Below are 19,335 nucleotides of genomic sequence, written 5' to 3' on the forward strand. Positions count from 1 at the left end.
TTCAAACTGGTAGATCGTTATGGCTGAATGACCGACTATGAGAAGACTCTGAATCACGATTTTAAAAGATTCCAAGCTGCAAGATGACTTTTAAACATTTCAAATATTCATGTGCAGAGGGTGTGTCAGCATGCCTGCTTGTGTATACTCACCGTGTAGCAGTGAAAGTGTGTCCTATCCTCTCCTCCCCTGACCAGTGAACCGCTGAACCATCTATGGCTGCTTCAGGTTGTGGCAGAAGATGAGCCGGTAGTTCCTCATTGACGGACCGCTAATCCCTCTTGCAGGATTCTCTTCTATCTACACTGAGGAGAGGCAGAAAGAAAAGACGGAGGGAGGCAAAGAAGACAGGGAAATAAAGGCAGAAGAAGAAGAAGATGAAGATAGAAAAGAAAGAGTGAGGGTGGAGGTGAGAGAGAGAAAAAGATGCTCAGATTAGGTAACAATCAACATCTCATTTTATACTTTCTATTGTAACACAGTGAAACAGTGTTTTAAGATGTTCCATATTTATAGTTATGACATTTGCTGTTCTCAACACCTGTAGTAAAGTGTTTACTAGTTATAGTTTCCTGCAGAACAGGTCGACTTTCTCTCGCTCTATCACACCGACTCTGCTCAATGTTTCAGGATTAAAAAGTACGAGTACACTGAACACCCGGATGTTCCAACAGGTTCAGGCTGCGAAAACCGGTAATGCATGAATACCTTTCCATTGAGCAGTAAAAAAAAAAGTTAACATCAACATACAAATCGTGCACATAATCAATATAAAATGAGCTCTGCCAACACAGACATTCACGGCAACATGACGTGTGTACCACGGATAATTAGCTCCAAGCCTCACAATGTGAAAACATCAAGCAAACGCTTACCAAGTACAATACCTTTTCACTGGATGCTAACGAAACAAATCACACCAGCGTATGTCTTTTTTTGTGTGTTTCCCTTAACTAGCTGTTCAAAGTTCGATCAGAAAATCGTTTCTTCTCATTTAGTGTCTTTGATGGTAAAGAGTTGTAGTAAACGTCTCCTCTTTCTCTCTAGTTTCTACCTTCCTTCCTTTCTTAACCATCTTCTCTCCGTTTTTATTTCTCTCCTCCCCTTTCCCTCTAGTCTTGTCTTCCTACTTCAAGACTTGAGATGTCAGATTGTCCAAGAATCTGCTGGAGGCGAGGACCTAACACAATAATTAAACTGACACTGGTTAGGCTAGAAAGCAGCGTCAGTGTTTGTGTGTGTGTCCTACATGTCTGTGCATGCCCATGAGAAGTAGGATGTGAGCAAACTGTCACTTTGAATCTGTGTGTGTTAGGTGTTAGCCTGTTAATTGATGCCACCTCATCATGTCAGTGTGTGCGCAGGTGTATGGATGCTTGTTTTACGGTTGCTATACATTTGAATGTGTGTGTGTGTGTGCGCTCAATGAGGCCGCCAAGAGTGCAAAAAGAAAGCAGGATGAGACGAAAAAGGGTTAGTCCACATGGGAACGTGACCGTGTGGTAAAATATTAAAAACACAGCTCTACTTTTGAGAGTTATGACGTCAGAGACACTGAAAAAACACAAGAGATGGTGAAGGCGAGAGAAAATCCGAGGGAGGGAGGAGGACGGAAAAATACATTTGCTAGGTAAAAAATCACATTGAGTTCTTAGATATGAAATAATTCAGAACTTGAGTTATGTCTAATTGTTGAAAGCTGAAAATAAAGTGTCTCCACAGAAAAATGAATGAATGAATCATTTAGATGACTGACTGATCGAACAATCAAAGAGCCTCGACAGTTTGACTGGTTTGTACAAATCTGAGCAGTTATTTCATTCTGATCCGTCTCAGTTATCATTAATAACACTGACACATTTTTATCCATTATGCCCATCTGAAAATGAATAATGAATGAGCACACGCACCTGGTTGAGCCTGCTAAGTTTTTGGCCTAATCTCTGTTTCAACTGTCTAATTCTTGTTTTACTACTAGAATAAACTGTCCTGCTGCTCCTCATTTTCTCTTCTAGCCTCTTGTGTCCTTTTCCTTTCATTCATCTTTATGCTGCACGTTATGCAAGTCATCCGACCTACTTAGGGGGTCTGCAGCACCTCTACGTCAAGAGGAGCAGAGGAGTAGATCTCAGCAGGACCCGGGATTGTCATTCAGGGAAATTATATCACTCAATTCCTTTAAATTTTACTTAAACAATGGCCGCTCTGTTAATAAAGTACAGCAACATGTAGCACAAATCTAGCCAATAACCAGAAGTTTTACAAGTTTTGGCAACTACCATGTGGAAACAAATTCCTGTGCCGTGGTATGGAAGCTATAAACTCTAAAAACAGCCGTGTGTGCGATCCCTGAAATCTTTTTAGATACAAGGAAAAAGCTATTTTATCTATTTTGGGTACAAAGGAAAAACAAGGAGCCAGATCAGCCACAAGTTATTAACCATTCATGCAGTCAAACATTTTTATTGAGAATGAAGGAAAATAAAATCCACAGTTAGAATTGAGCGACTAAACCATTAACTGTGCCTTTTAACTTTTTTATTATATAAAATCTAAGTCCTTGTCAAGAGCTTTGAAGCACACTAAATGTTTTCCCTGTGTGGGACAGCGATGTTTCAGTCACAGCTTTTAGATGGATGTTTCTTTGGCATTCAGCTCTTTAAAAACTGGTGATTTTATTCTGAACATCATCATATAGGGGCTTCACACATTTAGAGCCAACTGTCCATTAAAAGCTTCTGAAATGATAAAGCACATTTAATTTGAAGCAGATGTACAAGGTTGCTTATACACACATACATTTCTATAATGGGAAGCTCCAAAATTGACTGAAACCTCGGCAGTGTTGAAGGTACTGAACATTCAGTCGGTTAACCTTTCTAAAGCTCAGGCAGCTCTGAGGTGACTGATTAATCAGTTGCTGCCTTAAATGGCCTCGGTCTGTTCTGGCCTCCTCCTCAGTTTCAAGTCAAGCCAAACAGATTAGAGAAAGCTTCACTTTGATGCACCTGCAAGTTACTTTGAGAGGTTTTCTTGGCTCAGAGTTTATTGTTATTTTATTATGACTAAATCACAATACTTGACAAATACATTTGCATGAGTCACTTATACACAGAGGTGGGCAGGATGGACCATTCTGCCAAAGTGGAGGAAGCTTTCACTGATGCCGAGTCACAACATCAGGGATAGACCGATTGTCAGCCTGGCCGATTATCGGGGCCAATATTCAGCATTTTTCCAGCCCCAGACAGCATGATAGCCAATAGCTTCTTTCTGGTGTCATTCACATTAATCGGGGCTAAATGAAACTGAACTCCACTTGTCAGTTCACCAGAACTGCCTGGGTTTATATCACATTGCTCCCAGTTTGACAGTAGATTGTGAACAGACATTGCTTGGCCCTTCATCTACGACTGTCACTTGTAGGGATAAAAGCGTGTATGAAGTCACCAGAACCTGAGCAGAATTTTAAACAACACCTCCAGCAGCTACAGGTCATTTTCTTTCACCTTTTCCACCTCCAAAGTATTTTTTCTCTCATGCTATCCTGCCATTTTAGGGGCAAATATGGCAAATCCTAAAAAGGATATTCAACCTTGCAATTTTGTATGTGTTGCTGGCTGAAGAGCTGAAACATGTTCAGGGTTTTCCTGTTACTAAGACTTATTAAACTGGGGTTTCAGGAGTCGTATGTTTGCTCATAAAGGTTGCAGAGTCCCCTGAAGGCATTCTTTAGCCTCTATCCTTTCCAAAACCAACTAAACTGGCACTGCTTGGTCCTAAGCCGCTTTAAAAGCTAGAGAAAATCCCACTTTTGGAGCTGAAATGCTTGTGCTGGGTCAGGGCCTTTACTATTGAAATCAAAAAGGTACCAAATACACACCAGATTATTTTGTGCAACAATTTTAGGTCCTGAGTAGCCCAGTACCGTAGTGCTTTTACTGCCAGGCTCAACACACTTTAGCTTTAACAGACAGATGAGGACAATGACACTCTGAGATTAGGGATCTCAATGTTCCCAAACGAGTGCCTTGTCTGCCATGAAAACTGACCCTAAAAGGCCTCTGTAGGGAGGATTTGGTCAGTAATGGAACAGTCTAGAATGTCTCCGTCTGTGTTTCTTTCTGTCTGTCTGTGTGTCTTAATCCCAGATATCATGCTTGAAAACCTCCAGCTCAACAATGGGGGACATTGTTAGAGGGGAAACAGAGAAAGTTAAGGCCGCGCTCTGAGAGAGAGAAAGAGAAAGTAAGTGAGAAAGAAAACTAAAGGACAGGAAGGCGAAAGGGCCAACGGATAATATGAGAACAACGGAGAGAAACGTATATGAGGAGCTAAAAAACAAGATATAAAGCCATGATGTTAGAAAAAGTTAGCAACCTTTTTCATGTTAATGAAAACTGCATGTACACAGCAGCGGCGCAGGCAAAGACAACTGAGCAAAAATATGCCGTCACTGGCCACAGATTTCTGGTTGATAACTTTGTAACCTGAAACGGGTAATACCATAGTTTACACAGCAACTGTCTAGACTGAATTAACTGTCAGATGACAACTTTCCAGGAGTTGTAAAATTATGTCATAGTGTTATAAACCACCATGCAGTGGTTTATTATCTAATAAGCCTTAAAACTCAAGGATCTACTATTCATCTGGCATTTTTGATTGTATTTAATTGACTCACTCATACCTAAAGCAATATGCCCACAGCAGTTCAGCCGGTCATGTTGGTTTGAGCACAGTGCTGTTTTTGGTCTGAACTCACAGGATGACTTTGGGCTGCGACGGTCGGCTCTAAGCACTAGTTGGCCCTTGCTGTAGCTTTTTGGCCGGTTTAGCTTGTGGAGCCCGTCGGCGAAAGAAATAACTCTGATTGGCTCTTCAGCTAATTAGTGCACAAGAAGAGAAACGAAAATGCTGAGGCGATCACTGTAGTACCCTTGAGTTCACCCATTTAGCTCAGTTCCTCCTCATTATTTGCGTCCGCTTCTTCTTCGTTTATCAGATATATTCTTGATTAGAAGTAACTATAATTGCGAGAGTGGTGTCAAAAAACGCAGCTTCGTCATTCCTATCACGCGGACCCAGAACGTACTAGCTAGCTGGCCAGCGGCTGTAGTCTTTTGCGGTGTGTTCAAGTGCAGCTTTTTGGCCGAGACACAGTGAACCCTTGTCACAGCTAATTCTCTGATGTCTGTCTGGTGTGTCTGGGCCCTGAAGCTACATTCCTGATGTGTCAAACTTCTGTTTTTCTACCACAAACCAGTGTTAAAGACAACACAGATGAGTGCCTGTAATTCTGATCAGTCCTGTGTAAAGGTAAATGCCTTGTTTCAAAGATTAAGTAAATATTTTACTTTGAGAAAACCTCTTATTTCCTTTAAGAAACAGAAGAGACAATGATCAACATAAAAACATGGAGAGTGTACGACGGTGTACGTTATGGAAACAGACCTATTTGGAAATCTGTACCTATCTTAATTCACAGTAAGTTGTCAATAATGACTGGACCACAGAGGTTACAGCGGCATATTTAAATAAGCTTGCTGTATATCAGATTTCAGTTAGTGCTCTAAAAGCAGCACCTGCTGAAAACCACAGATGAAGGCCAGACAGCGGTCTGCAGGGTGGCAGAGTTAAAGCTTAATGTGCTTTAACAGAAAGGTCACAGCAGGTTTAATACCTGCACTACCGTTTGACCTCGTGAAGTTTGCTTCAGAGACACATTTATCATAAATACTGGTTCAGTCATTTTTGAGTCAGTCAGTTCACTGAATACTAAACACACAGCAACAAAACAAGCTGAAAAAACAAGCAGGAGATGTTTATGGAAGACAACATGACCATAACTAAAAACCGGAGCAATAACATCAACAAAAACATAACCTGAATAATATAACTTCCCTGAGTTCCCTTCCCTCATACAATTAAAAATTAATTATTGAAATAACCACTGCACATGTAAGCAAAACCCTTCAACAAATACAAAAGTACATTCATATTTCATAGACAATTTTACATGCTTCACATATGAAAACTAAAACCCTGAAGCCTCAGCTCCATCAAAACAAAGTTCACGACCAAATGTGGAGATTAAATATTCACCAGAGGTTATAAATAAATCAGAAAAATTTCCTCTATCTTGCATCATGTTGTTAAATCCCAAATATAACAAAGAGATCAAAGAAGATAAACTCTGCATACTCTATCACTGCTGGCCAAGCTGTCATGGTCCACCAACATCAGGAAAGTAGAAAGTGACGGACAGAAAGGTCGGACCACAGGAGCCCTCTGAAGTTAAGATCGATCAGATTTCTGTGTCAAGTCTACGACCCCCAGGACGGGAGACAAGCTAAAAAGGAACATATCAAAGCACATTTTAACCAGTTAAAACCAAAAAAGGTAAAATCTTCTTTGTTCACAAACAAACTGATCCCTAAATGTGTGCGCTGATTGAGTCTGTTGACCTTAAACAGGTAGAACAAGCAGAAAATCACCTGTGACCTACTGAGCTGAACCCGCCTACCTCTGCTCTCCAGCCTGAATCTCCACAAAACTATCAGCCGAGAACGAGCGCCTGGTATTTCTGTATTTGACAATGGTGTTGAGTTGTTGGCTCCATTCTAAAAACATACATCCCGTGACTGTGACATACGCATAACTTCCTTGTACTCTCCAGTGCGCGCATGACTTGACACATCCAAACAAGCACACACCTAAAAAAGTAGGACACAAACAGTGAAGGTGTGAGTGTGGGCTGAATCTGCAAGAGCACAGAGACACACAGATACGAATCTGCTCCATCGATCACCAAACATCAGACTGAGATCCTTATCTGCTTTGTCACCGATGGAATGAAAACAACTTGTCACACTGTGTCCATGAGTTCATGTGACAAACAAATATAAACCTACCAAGACAAATAAGTACACGATTGTTTTAGTGTTTGTGGGTTTATCAGGTGTCCTCAAGTGTGTTTAAAGTGTGTCAGTCAGAGTTAACCACCCCTGAAAGTAAATTTAAGGTTGGGCTTTTGCCGAGCCGAGCAAAAAAAAAGTCCAACAAATGTCCTGAAATGGAACGTGGGCTGAATTATCTCGTCTGTCAGGTGGACGAGAACTAACACTATCGCAGATGATCAAGGAGGAGCTAAAAAGACAGAAAGATAAACCCGATGCTAACAGCTGGAGAAAATAATTTTGAACAGTGATAACTAGTTGGAATTTGTGATATGCAGGAGAGAAAATGAAGATAAGATGTTTTAGCTGGTCAATGCACTGCATCCCCATGTCCCGTTCATTACGTTCCTATTAAGCCTGTCCAGTTATGTTAATTGATGTGAGAGCTGACCTGCCAGCTCCCTTCACTGGTGACCGGAGACAGTTTTCACAGCTGGGTGAGACAGTTGCTGTCAGAGCAACAGCAGGAAGTGGCAGTTTGCTTTTGGTCTATAAAACGTCAGAAAACTGTGAATATTGTCCATCAGTGTTTCCCAAAGCCCAAGATGACGTTCTTAAATGTCCTCTGCTTGAATGTAAGAATTTTGTTTTTCAATTTTATGAGAAAAAAGGCTTCAAGGGTGAGAACTGAATTCTCCTTGGGTGCATGTTATCTCAGGGCAACTGGACTAGTGTGTTGCACTAGTTAATGCCATTCTATGTACAGATGGCAATACTGTGCACACAATAACGACTTGAACTAAGTTAGCCATCCAGGAAGCTGCATCACAGGAAGTCTAAAAAATAACCTACTTAATAAGAAGCGAGTGTTTTCAGCTGCACATGTACACTGTACATAGCTGTATCACTCCGTGGTTTAAAGAATGAGGCAATTGCAAATGAAAGCCTGTGGTCTGGAAGCATACCCGTACACAGCAAGGTAACACAACTCCCATTAAAACCCACAAACAAACACGCATACACACCTAAACAGGCTGAAGGTTAAGTGTTGCAGATGTTGACCCTTAACCTGCTTCTGCACATTTTAAGCTGTCAACCATTAGCAGTGACAGTGAGAGGTGAGGACTGAGGGTGACCATGACACTAAGGTCAAAAGTAAACACAAAAGTATGTAGACAATATGCACAACAGGAGGAGAGTAAGTTCAAACTGTGAAAACTCTTTACTTAATTACTGTATCTTTTTCTATCTGTTACTTTAACGGAGTTTGACTGTGTCTTTGTATATTTCACAATGGCTGTTAAAGCTATGGTCTACGATTTGAAAGATTTGTTATTATTATTAACATCATTTAGATGGTGGTTATGACCCAATAGTACCACCTACACAATGTGGAGAATAAAAGGAACCAAAAAAATCCATTCTCTCTAGTGTCTGTAAAACTGAAAAGAAATTGACCAATAGGAACCATCCGGCCCGGATGGCTCCTATTGGATCAATTTTCCGATCCAATCCTCGCTCACTCTCCTGCTCCTGCTCACGTCTGGTCCCGACCCACTTCCGCATTTGAAACTTCAAGCGGACAAGAGGTTTGTTTTGCCCTGAGCTGTTCAGCTGCCTCTGCTTGCCCCACCGACAAAGAGTCAAAGAAAGAAAGTCTGTCACTGAAAAGACACAAAGCGACATGTGAAACAAAGCGGGCTCAAACCGAATAAACATCGGGTCATCGTTTGAACGGTGGCGAAAGGTCCGTGAAGATATGGACCCGGTGCTGATACAGCGGCGTTTCTGTTGAGCAGGTAACCTTCGTCTTTATTGTGGATGTTGTGACACAGATAACTTTCATGCCGATGCTGCTGATGACTGTGAAAGCTGCCGTTAGTTTGTTTCTGTGTTATTAGACGGTGTCTGTCTCTGCAGTGTTGTCAACACTTGTTTACTTGTTCGACGGAGACGTTAGCCTCTATGCTAGCATTGTAAGCTAACAACAAGCTAACATTGCTAACATGTTTACACCAAATCAGCCTATTTATTTGCTCGTGGCAGCTAAATGAAGCAGCAAGTAAGATGAATGAAGGGATGGATGAAATCCCAACGCGAAGCGGAGGGGTTTTGGATTTATTTCCGGATTTTTATCTTATTTGTCCGGATTTATTTCTCCATAACAACCTCTCGCCCAGTCACTACTCAACTGTTTTGCTAACCCTCCTCCCGGTCTTGTCCATTTGTTTTCAGTGAAGCCTTTGCTAAATCAATATGATGGATTATCATATAGGCGTTATGATGTGTGTATTTGTGTGTCTTATCTGTCATAAACAAGAGATTACGGTCTACGGGCACGTTTGTGTCGCGGTCTGTGTGAGTCTCGGAGCAGCTGTGTGTGTCCCAGCTGCTGTCTGGTGCTGCTCAGACAGCAGCTGGGACACACACAGTTGCTCCGAGACTCACATAGGTTTGTTTTTCAGCCACAATGTGGAAGCGATCGTTGTGATGAAAGCTGACGGCAGCATCTGTTAGTCTCTTGGCCCTCAATAACTTTTAGAAGTGGCTAACTTAGCTGTTGTAACTTATTACGTAGCTGTAAGGTAACGTAGCTGTAGCATGCTAATGACGTAACGCTAGCTTGGCTGTGGAGCTTAGCTGTGGACATTGTAATGACTTACAAGATTTACGCGAGTTTCAACGTGCATTGTAATAACTTTATCTGTGAATCCGACATCGTTACTCCGCATTCAAAGCTGGGCTGTATTTGGTTTCTGCCGGCTTGTTGCTCTTGGTGCTTGTTGCGGGACGTATAAAGTTCGTTGAAGAGAAAAAAAAAAAAAGCTTGTAGCCGGAGGGGGTGTGTCGCGGGACTCCGAGGGGAGAGCGATACAAGCTCGGAGGGGAGGGGTTAAGGAGCACAGAGGGGAGGGGTGTGTGTGTGGGGGGATGCTTTTTTCAAACCTTTCTCAGATCGTAGACCAGAGCTTTAACCACATCTCAGATATGCGTGCACACTGGGGATTAATCAGCAAAAATGTGCAGGTCAGCATTTAGACGTCAGCCTTATCCATGCATTGAAGCTTTTGCTGGGCAATTCCCTTCGAATGCAGTTTCTCCAAAAGGCACTTTTACTCAACGTCTTTGGGATTTTGCCTGGTCACTCATGTTCTTCTCTACGAAGTAAGTCATTAAGTTCTCTAGACAAAACATGTTAACAAGAGAAAATGGGTTATTAAAGAGCTGGCCATAACAAAGGTTTTCTGGCTATATTTGTTGAGGCCAACTGGATTTTTAGTTACTTCAAATATACAATATTCTGAACTAACACTAACACTAATCAATCAATCCAACTGTTTCAGTTTTTGTTGTTGTTGTGCACCATTTCAAAAATACACATCCATGACAAAGATAAGAAATGATCGACCATGCAACGAGAGGCAGAAAACCGAGTGCCAGTATTTGAAGCCACCACCTCAGTGTTAACTTTCTAAGTCATGTTCTCTACAACTTCTATTTACATAAAGAAAATATCATGACAAAATAAAATATGGCTGCATAAAAGTGATGGCACACAAATGGTAACAAACCATGTATAATAACAACAACAATAAATTATTTTTTAAAAATTAATTAATTTAATTATTATTATTAATTATATAAATATAGCACTGCATGACATGAGTCAAAATGCAAGAATGTCTTCTAATGAAAAGTGAAGCATGTAGGTGCATCACATAACATGTTCTCTCTGAATCTGAGCCAAGCTGCCTCTTCGTCTGTCTGTCCACTGTTGTCTGTCGACCTATTTACCCTTGTCAGTCAGTTAACTCAGACAAAGGAGAGGTTTATACACCCAAGATTTTCAAGCTCTCAAAACATTTTACCAATGCAGCATTTGACCTACAAGGTCACCGTTGTGCAAACATCCATGCAGACAAAAAGCGAGCTGCATAGTGTCCTCTTTGCCCTGCATCTGTACACAACTGGATGTTGATGTGCACACTATCCACCTTTTTTTCTACTCTGTCAGTTTATTTACCATGCAATCCTGCTCACCATGCAACTCATCTATTTGCTTGTTTATCTGTACTGTTTGCACAATGAACTCTCTTACATGCGGCCTCATTACTGCTGTGTCATTTGTCAATAATTAGTTGACTTTCCTATCCAACAAACCCACTTCTCAATGGGGGTAAACAGCATGAATGGCAACAGCAGACAGAGAGGGATATTAGTGAGCCTGAATCAGAAAACAAAAGCGTAGTAATCAATCCCCTAAAATGTACACGAATTAGTGATTTGATCCCTTCAAATTATTAATTTGCAACCCACAATCACTTTTTTCCCTAAAACACAATTCAAAGTCAAAATGAGGAAGTAAATGTGGCGATTTGAGGAAACCGTTTACGACAGCGACTTGCAGCTGAATGCTAATTATTTCAGGGAAATAATTCAGTAATATTTTGGCTTTAGTAATAGAAAATGAACTAATTTGAGGTCAAGAAGACTCAAGTAGTGGTGAATAAATGATTAACTTGTGGGTACAAAGTACTAATTAGAGTTCACAAATTATCCAAAGTTTCTCTTTTGATAGCCTTGAGGTTTGCAGGATATAGTGGGTCAGCATTTGTTCATCGTTCTGAAATGTTTGATAATCTTTTACAGGCGATATCAGCAGGTCAAGTCAGGCTGGGGGGCGTGCATGAAAGATGGATGAAAGGAAAAATAAAAAGAGGAGAGGCAGCGTCATGGAGAATAAAAGAGCATCAGAAAGAGAATGGCGGAGGCAGATTAGAGGAGAGAAAGTGACAGGGGAAATGAGAATACATGAGGTAAAGAGAGGCAGAGTAGGGGTAAAAGGCTGAGGCAGTAAAGCCAGTGTTTGCCCTTGAATCACTAGCAGCAGTTCACTGCCTTAGCCTAGTTTAGCTGCTCCTCCCAGGCTAGCCCTGTCAGTGATGAATTAATAAGCACATGTCTTCAGGGGACACAGGCTTTTTCAGGCCTTGTTATCTCTATCTCTAGTACCAGAATCTTCCCTTTATTTATTTTGGAGATGCAGGGAAGGTCCAACAAAAATTATGATCCTATTAAAAGACTTATTCTGATATTATATACAGTAGAAAAAGGAGTGATAAGGCTTAAATAATCTGTCCAACTAGTCATTTTTAATTATTCCTTTGAAGCCTGAGGATCTGATGAATATGGCTGCCTGAGGCAACGAACCCATCCAGAGCTTGTTCCATATACTCAGACCGGTCCAGCCTACCATATTCATTAGATGGCTGAGATAATTAGTTGACTTGCAGAAAATTATAATTTTGTTACTTGATAAATGTTTGAGGCACTTTTCATAAAAAAACGTCACACAGAGAGTAGAGATTCGCTGCTTTTCTTCAATATTAAATTGAATGTTTTTGTGTTTTGGACAGGAGATTTTAATCTACAGATATTTTTTGTGTTTTTTGATATTTCACAGACCAAACAATTAATCAACTCATCAAGAAAATAATCTGCAGATACATCGCCGACGAGGATCATCATTATTTATGGTCCGAATCTCCAGCACATCAATCCGATATTGTATTAATCTAAGAAAAGATTCAAGGGTACCGACACTCTAATCACTAATCTCACACGTCCTATGCATGCTGTACAGTTACACCCCAGTGCAACCAAAGCCTTCAACAGCTAGCAGTTAATTGCCACTACGCACTTCCTCAGCCAGGGTTAAGTGCCCTGCTTAATAGCATTTGCTGAAGGAAGAGGGAGTTTCTCTGAACTGGCGGTCTTCCAGCCTCAAACCTGCTTCACTACACTCCTGGTTATCTTAGTCTCCACCCTTTCATGCCGTTGTGCACTACATTTTTATGATGGGCTGTCATAAAAATACCTCGAAAAACAGGAAAATAAGATCCATTCTTTGCTCGCCTGAGGGGCTGTGACACTGCAGAAAGCCTGCACGCCTACAGTGGAAACAAGTGCAGCTCTGTGTTGGCAACTGTAGGAGTGGAGCAATTTGTTCAGGACATTTGCATGAAGTTTGCTTGGTTGCTATCTGGGCGAACAGTCGTGCAGACTCTTCTTTGTTTTTCTGTCTGTTCTGTCTCTTTATTGACTCTTTAAAACAGTCAAACTTACTTTTTTTCTGAAAACCAAAGAAAAGCTTTAGATCACAGCTCTTTACATAAATGCCTAATGAAATGTCTGCTTATGCAACTTATTTGCATGTGGGCTTCACAATTTGACAAGAGCTATTTTCAGCGTTTGATCTTTAAGTAATCAAACCGAGCAATGTTGATATGCAACACAGTGAAACATCTCAGATAAAGGACTAATTTAAAGCATGCCTGTGCATTATATACACCCAGTGAAGCTCTGTTATCATGACTGTCCCTCTAGAAGTATTTTTATGTAGAAGAGATTTTTCTCTGTTTCCACAGTGTTTGTTTGTTGGTTGGTTGGTTTGTCAGCAGGATTATACAAAACCTGCTGAACAGATTTCCGCGACAGTTGATGGAGGATGGGTCTCAGCCCAGAACAGACCCCATAAACTTTCGGTGCGGATCAGGATCCAGGAATTTTTGTTTCACTTTCTTTAACATTGCTTGACAGAGCGTTTTTCAAGGTGGCTGGAAAGTTAGTACAAAAGGGGAGTGTTGAGCATTGACGGAGGTATACACTCAACTCAGTGCCATTCTAGTTGTTTACAGGACTTACGATGTAATGCTCTATGTATAATAATTTCTGTTAGCCCTTTAGCGTTCACAGTCAACGACAAAATTGCATCCCTAGTGCTCACTGGCCTAAGTAATAAACTCAGGTTTTCTGGTCAAAGGACGGTTCCTCCAACCATAAAGCAGAGCAGAGTGACGACTTACCTGTGTCAAATGAAAACTAATCTTAAACAGGCTGCACGCGGACATGAAATATCACACACACCTGCTTCATGTGATGAAGTTTTATTCCACCTCTGTGCTGCAAAGGAGCTCTGTTGTCATACTTCTGTAACACTCAGGCTCAGATAACGCTGAATGTGTTGAATGCATTATCTGTGCATAAACAGGGATGGGTGTGGGGTGATATTAATACAACCATCTGCACTGTTTAAATCCTCTATGTCATATGTTGTTTTTTATTACAACACGGATAATGTGATATTACATTTTCTGGAAACATGATGAAGAAACTAGATACAAGAACCAGACAAGGATATCTGATCAGCTAATTAAACACCTTTCAAAAAAATACCAAAAAGGCAAAAATACAACATAACCACAAAACTATCAGTCTCAATGATTTACCAGGGCTCAGAATTAGCACCAGCCACCAGCTGGTCGATGTGCTTCATTCATCAGCCAAAAAAAGCACAATGGTAATCCACTGAGCGGCTGGTAAAATTTGAACATTCACAAGCCATTTGGCTAATTTTGCACCCTGTTTGCAACACTGCCCACAACACTTGTCTAATACGCCCTAAGATGTAAAAAGGAACAGCTACCACAGTTTTAATAATATTGCAAATGTACATAATAATAATATGTCATATGACATATAACCTCGTACAGGCATGAGCGGGATTTATTCAGAAAAATATTGTTTTCATTCGTTATCAGCTCTGTGGTGTTTCTGCCAGTTTAACAAAAACTGTAAATTAATAAAAGTAAAATCTGTTTATTTATATGTAGGGATGCAATATTACAGTCAGCTGAGGATCTGGATCAGTTCACAACACAGGGGTCATGATACTGTGACAGTTATTCTCTCTTTATTTAGGCCTGAGGCATAAAATGTGCACAAAGTGTTTCACTGTGACTCACAACACAGAACTACAATTCAGGGCCACATCACTGCATCGTGGACCGAGTGTGATCCAAACCTTAGCAGAGAGCCACCGGGCTCAGCCTCGTCTGAGACAACGACATTGAGCTTTATTGATTTAGTATTGATCTTAATCAACTCTCTCTCTTGCTCTGTCTCATGCTGATGGAAATTTCCAGACCACTGCACACTAAAATACCAGCCAGTATGCTTCTGCCTTTGCTGCATTAAAAAAAGATCCCTCTCCATCTGTTGTCTTTATATTCTGTACATGCCTGACAGCTCTATGAAAGCAACGACTGTGCAACTGGGAAGTGGGACTAACGTGAATCAATAAAGAAATCCCAAGCCTGTGGTTAATTCTCATTGAATAAACCATCTTTGGTCTATTATATGTGAACTGAATGAGACTCAATTAACACACAACAAATACTGTAGCGTACACAGAATAGTGCAAGTCCTGTCATTTCCATCTGTTTGTGCCTGTGTGTAAACAATAGATCACAACACCAGCTGTGAGAGTACGCTGACAAGTGACCAAGCAAACCGACAGTGCAGTCTGAAGGATTTTCTCACAGACCATCCTGGAAGTGACACGTCCTTCACTTGTACGTTAATATATAATGTAAAAATCTATCTGACTGTGAGTAAGTGGACATTTGGAGATGTGCAAAGAGCTATTTAGGACTCGGGGGGGCTTTCCAGTTACACCTTAGTTTTAAAATATCTTAAAATGGAAAACGGCAGACTTGATCTCCTCAGTGTAGGAAACGGTGCCAAAGGTTGCAGATAAAGGCTATGACTGATTGTCATCTTGTATTTCCTGTCATGTGACTTCTGTGCGTCACATGACTGGAAATACTGTGCATCACTGTACAATCTCTCATGGCTTCACACATTCAGCAGACGCTGTACAGTTAGAGCACATCCCTTAAACCTACAGAGGACATGCTCTCAGCCCCAGATTACTTCAGCCCAACCAGCTGCCCGGCACAGGATTTTTCCATCTGTCTTCTTCTTATACCCGAGCAGCAGCCTTCTGTTTCAGCACAGTACAGAAAAATCGTAACGCATAATAAAGATTATGCGCTCCTGTCCAACAGCTACAGTAAAATTAAGAGCTCACTAAATCCCCTGCCATCACCATAGCGACACTTCCTGGCAAAGAGGAGAAGACGTCACCAGCCACAAAAAATCCCATTTATCTACTAATACGCTCCACAGATTAGGAACTGAACTAATTAAGTTACATTAGATGCACATATCTGGTTTGGAGGGTGTGATATGGACAGAATTCCCTATAACTACATATTTAGTTTAATTTATGGATAAACAATGAAAATGCTCAACTGAGCAAACTTTAACCAAGTGCAGAGCTCTCATGTTGGGCTGACACTAAAACAATTGAAAAGTCTGCTCGTTCTATATTATTTTGTAACTAACAATGTCTTTTGATTATCAATAAATCTTCTCAATGTACTGATTAACTGTTGGGTCATTAAAATTTCAGAAAACAGTACACAATGAAACAGCCTAAACCCAAAAATATTCTGTTCAATCTGATGGAAGACAAAGAAAACCTGCATGAAGCTGAACCAGCTGATCATGACATCATTTAACTGGAAAACAAAAAGACTCCAGCAATTAATCAAATATCGAAACAGTTCCTAATCCATCTTTTGTGAACCAACTCATTGATTAATCGACTGATATTTTCAGCTCTGCTCTCAACACTGTAATTAACAAGATTGTCCTTTCCCATCTGCAGGTATAAATAAATCTTCCTTCACTAGTAAAACCCAGTCTGTGATTTTACTATGTTTGAATGGACATGCACTGTTTTCTAAGTGTAGTTTAGTCCAGGATTTGAAAGTGAAATGCTCTTATGGACCTTTTCTCTGATAGGAAGAGTTAACAACACATGAATAAAAGATTTTCCCCCTGTAGAAGCCTTTGTTATTTCAGCTGCCTAATGGAGCATCTCCATTTACACAATCTTTGGGCCAGGTCAGTGCCACACTGCATGAAACTGCCTCTGGCCCATTCTGACATACTGTACACCAGAGCATGATGCTCCAAGGCTCCTTGTCAGATCTTGACATGTCTCTTTTCCTTTGTATTATTCTATTTCTATCCAACCGAACCGCTTTGATTACTCTTTGAAATGACTTAAAGCTACGAGTGTCTGATTATTCTACCTTATCCTGCAAAAGAGCACAAGTAAAGTGTTTAATTATAAAAGCTAATTACATTTTCACCAGTTAACCGTGCGATTATGAAACATATTTCCATACAGGTGTGAACACAAGCAGACGGATTAAATCTGGTGAATTTCTGGCAGTGTGGGTCAGGCTTCAGAGAGATTTGGACCACATTTGGTTTAGCTTGGCCCCCGTCCACAGAGTCTAAAACAACCACTCACTGACCTGGCAACAACAATCCCACACTGCAGGCAGCTGTGTGGTTATGACACTGCTGTGACTGCTGTGTGTGCGTGTGTTTTCCTTCCATATAAAAACTATGGGTCGTCTTTCGTACACTGTCTTATCTCACACAGCGGGAGGTTGGAGAGTTTTGACACTGTTGGTATGTGCATACGTGAGAGCCCTCACATAAAGGCTACAGGTTCAGCTGAGGTACACTTAATGGGATGAATGCCAGTCATGGCAAGGCCTGAGTGTCTAAGTGACCTTGCGTTTTAATTGCATTGTCACGGAGCTAAATCAACATTAGGATATGCTCGGTTTCAAACAGCGCTGCGACTTATTGTCGATTAATAAATTAGTCCATGTAAAGAAAATACGTTGCCAAGTATTCGGAAAATTGATTAATCTTTGCAGACATTTTTCAAGCAAAGACGTGGCAATTTGTATTCAAAAATACACACACACATATATATATATATATATATATATATATCTATATATATATATATATATATATATATATATATATATATATATTAAAAATACACCTCACTTCACTATAACACATTACAATTTAACAGCACCACAAACAACAATTCCCAAAATGACCATAGAGTTGGATCAACCTGTCTCTAAAACAGCGCCAACAAAAACTGAACATTATAATCCTCACGAAGCAGGGGATTTATTACAGGGCTGTTGAATTAGACTGCATTAGTTTAACTAGGTGGACCTAATACTCTCCACTAAGTGTATTACACCATCAATCCCAATGTTTTTTCAATAGCTGACTCAACAACTGTTTTGCTAACATTTTCCAACATCAGCACCACTGCGAGGTCGACCTTTACTCCAGCCCGTCTGTGGACATATCTCTCTTGCACAATAACTGAGCTGTTTTGCTAACAGGTTAAACTTTACTGAGGTATACAACTGATTTTACACGAGCCCCTCAGATAAGACTATAGATCGTGTGTATTCTGAAAGTAGCTGCAGTTTAAGTTCAACTGGTTTTGGTTGTGGCTGCAGCTGAGAAGTCAGGAACCCAAAAACCCTCATAGAAACACAATACAGACAAAAAGAGGTTTTTTCGTTTTTGTATACATACATACACACGTAGATGCATTATCTAGTCAGCATGTGTTGCAGAAGCATCGAAGGCTGCCAGAACAGTTATTTACAGTACATCATATATAACACAGCACATCATAACTTCCTTTATGTCAGTCTTCCATTCTCAGGCTTGTTTTTACTTTAACTCCATTTATTTATAATACTGGCATTGTTTTCCTAATATTTTCTCTTACAAGTGTATTATATTTAAAGTCCTTTAATATATTTAAACTTCTCTTTATAGCTTGTTTTGTCCAATTAACAGTGTAAAAATATCAATTTACTATCGTAGAAGACAAAGAAAAACAGCGAAGCTTCACAAATAAAAAGCTGGAACCTCAGACTGGTTTTGTTTCTGCTGTAAAACTACTTAAACAATTAATCGTCTTTAAGCTGTTAGCAGATTAATAACTGGAGCCTGACCGGTGCATCTGTTGGCCGATTTTAACAGCCAATATTTGCCTATCACAGACGTATCTGTGTTTATGGTGCCTGATATGCAGCGATTTATAAACATATTTTTATAGAACATATTAAATTTCCTATAAAGTTTATTTTGGAATATCGCCAAAAATAATCTCTGTGGCAAACACAAGTTTATGATAATTTCATCTTCACAGATGAACACGACTTTTGTGATTTTCGAAGTGTAAATGAAATCGCTAGAAGTAAAGAGCTGATATTGGACTGTAGACAGACTACACTGCGGTCGCATGACTTAAATGTCACCACCACTAAGCTTCTTACTACACAATTATTATACACGTTCTTTATAAATTGATCTACAAGTTGTAAAGTCAGAGTTAGAATAGTTTGTAATTAAAGTGAGTCGATGAGTCTCGTGTTGGCTGTGATGACGCTTGATGTCTGTGACAACAGTAGTCTTATTCAGCCACTTGTTAGCAACCGCCTCTTTTAAAACAAATAAGTGCTTTATGATTAAATTGTGGGACATTTAATCATGTATTACATGTCGTAGAACAAAACGTGTAAATATCTTAAGCCTGTGTTAAGACTTTATTTCAGGCTTTCAACCGAAAATCAATTAAAAAAACCTCAGAGACTTTGAGACGAGGGAACCAGTTATGCAA

At 40.2% G+C, this 19,335-nt stretch overlaps 1 protein-coding gene across 4 annotated transcripts in view; it reads right to left on the bottom strand.

Annotated features, from left to right (window-relative positions):
• fam13b (family with sequence similarity 13 member B) overlaps window positions 1-19,335 on the bottom strand; it is a 77,197-nt gene that overhangs the window by 56,422 nt on the left and 1,440 nt on the right. For 3 of the 4 annotated variants that reach the window (XM_084353369.1, XM_084353370.1, XM_084353367.1), the window contains exon 2: window positions 153-300. The gene's annotated coding sequence lies outside the window, so the exon portion shown is untranslated. Of the gene's footprint in view, window positions 1-152; window positions 306-19,335 lie in introns of all 4 variants that reach the window. The other variant, XM_084353368.1, reaches the window with a different exon arrangement.

Source organism: Pagrus pagrus (assembly GCF_965226575.1).
Source record: "Pagrus pagrus genome assembly, chromosome: 5".
Lineage (NCBI taxonomy): Eukaryota > Metazoa > Chordata > Actinopteri > Spariformes > Sparidae > Pagrus > Pagrus pagrus.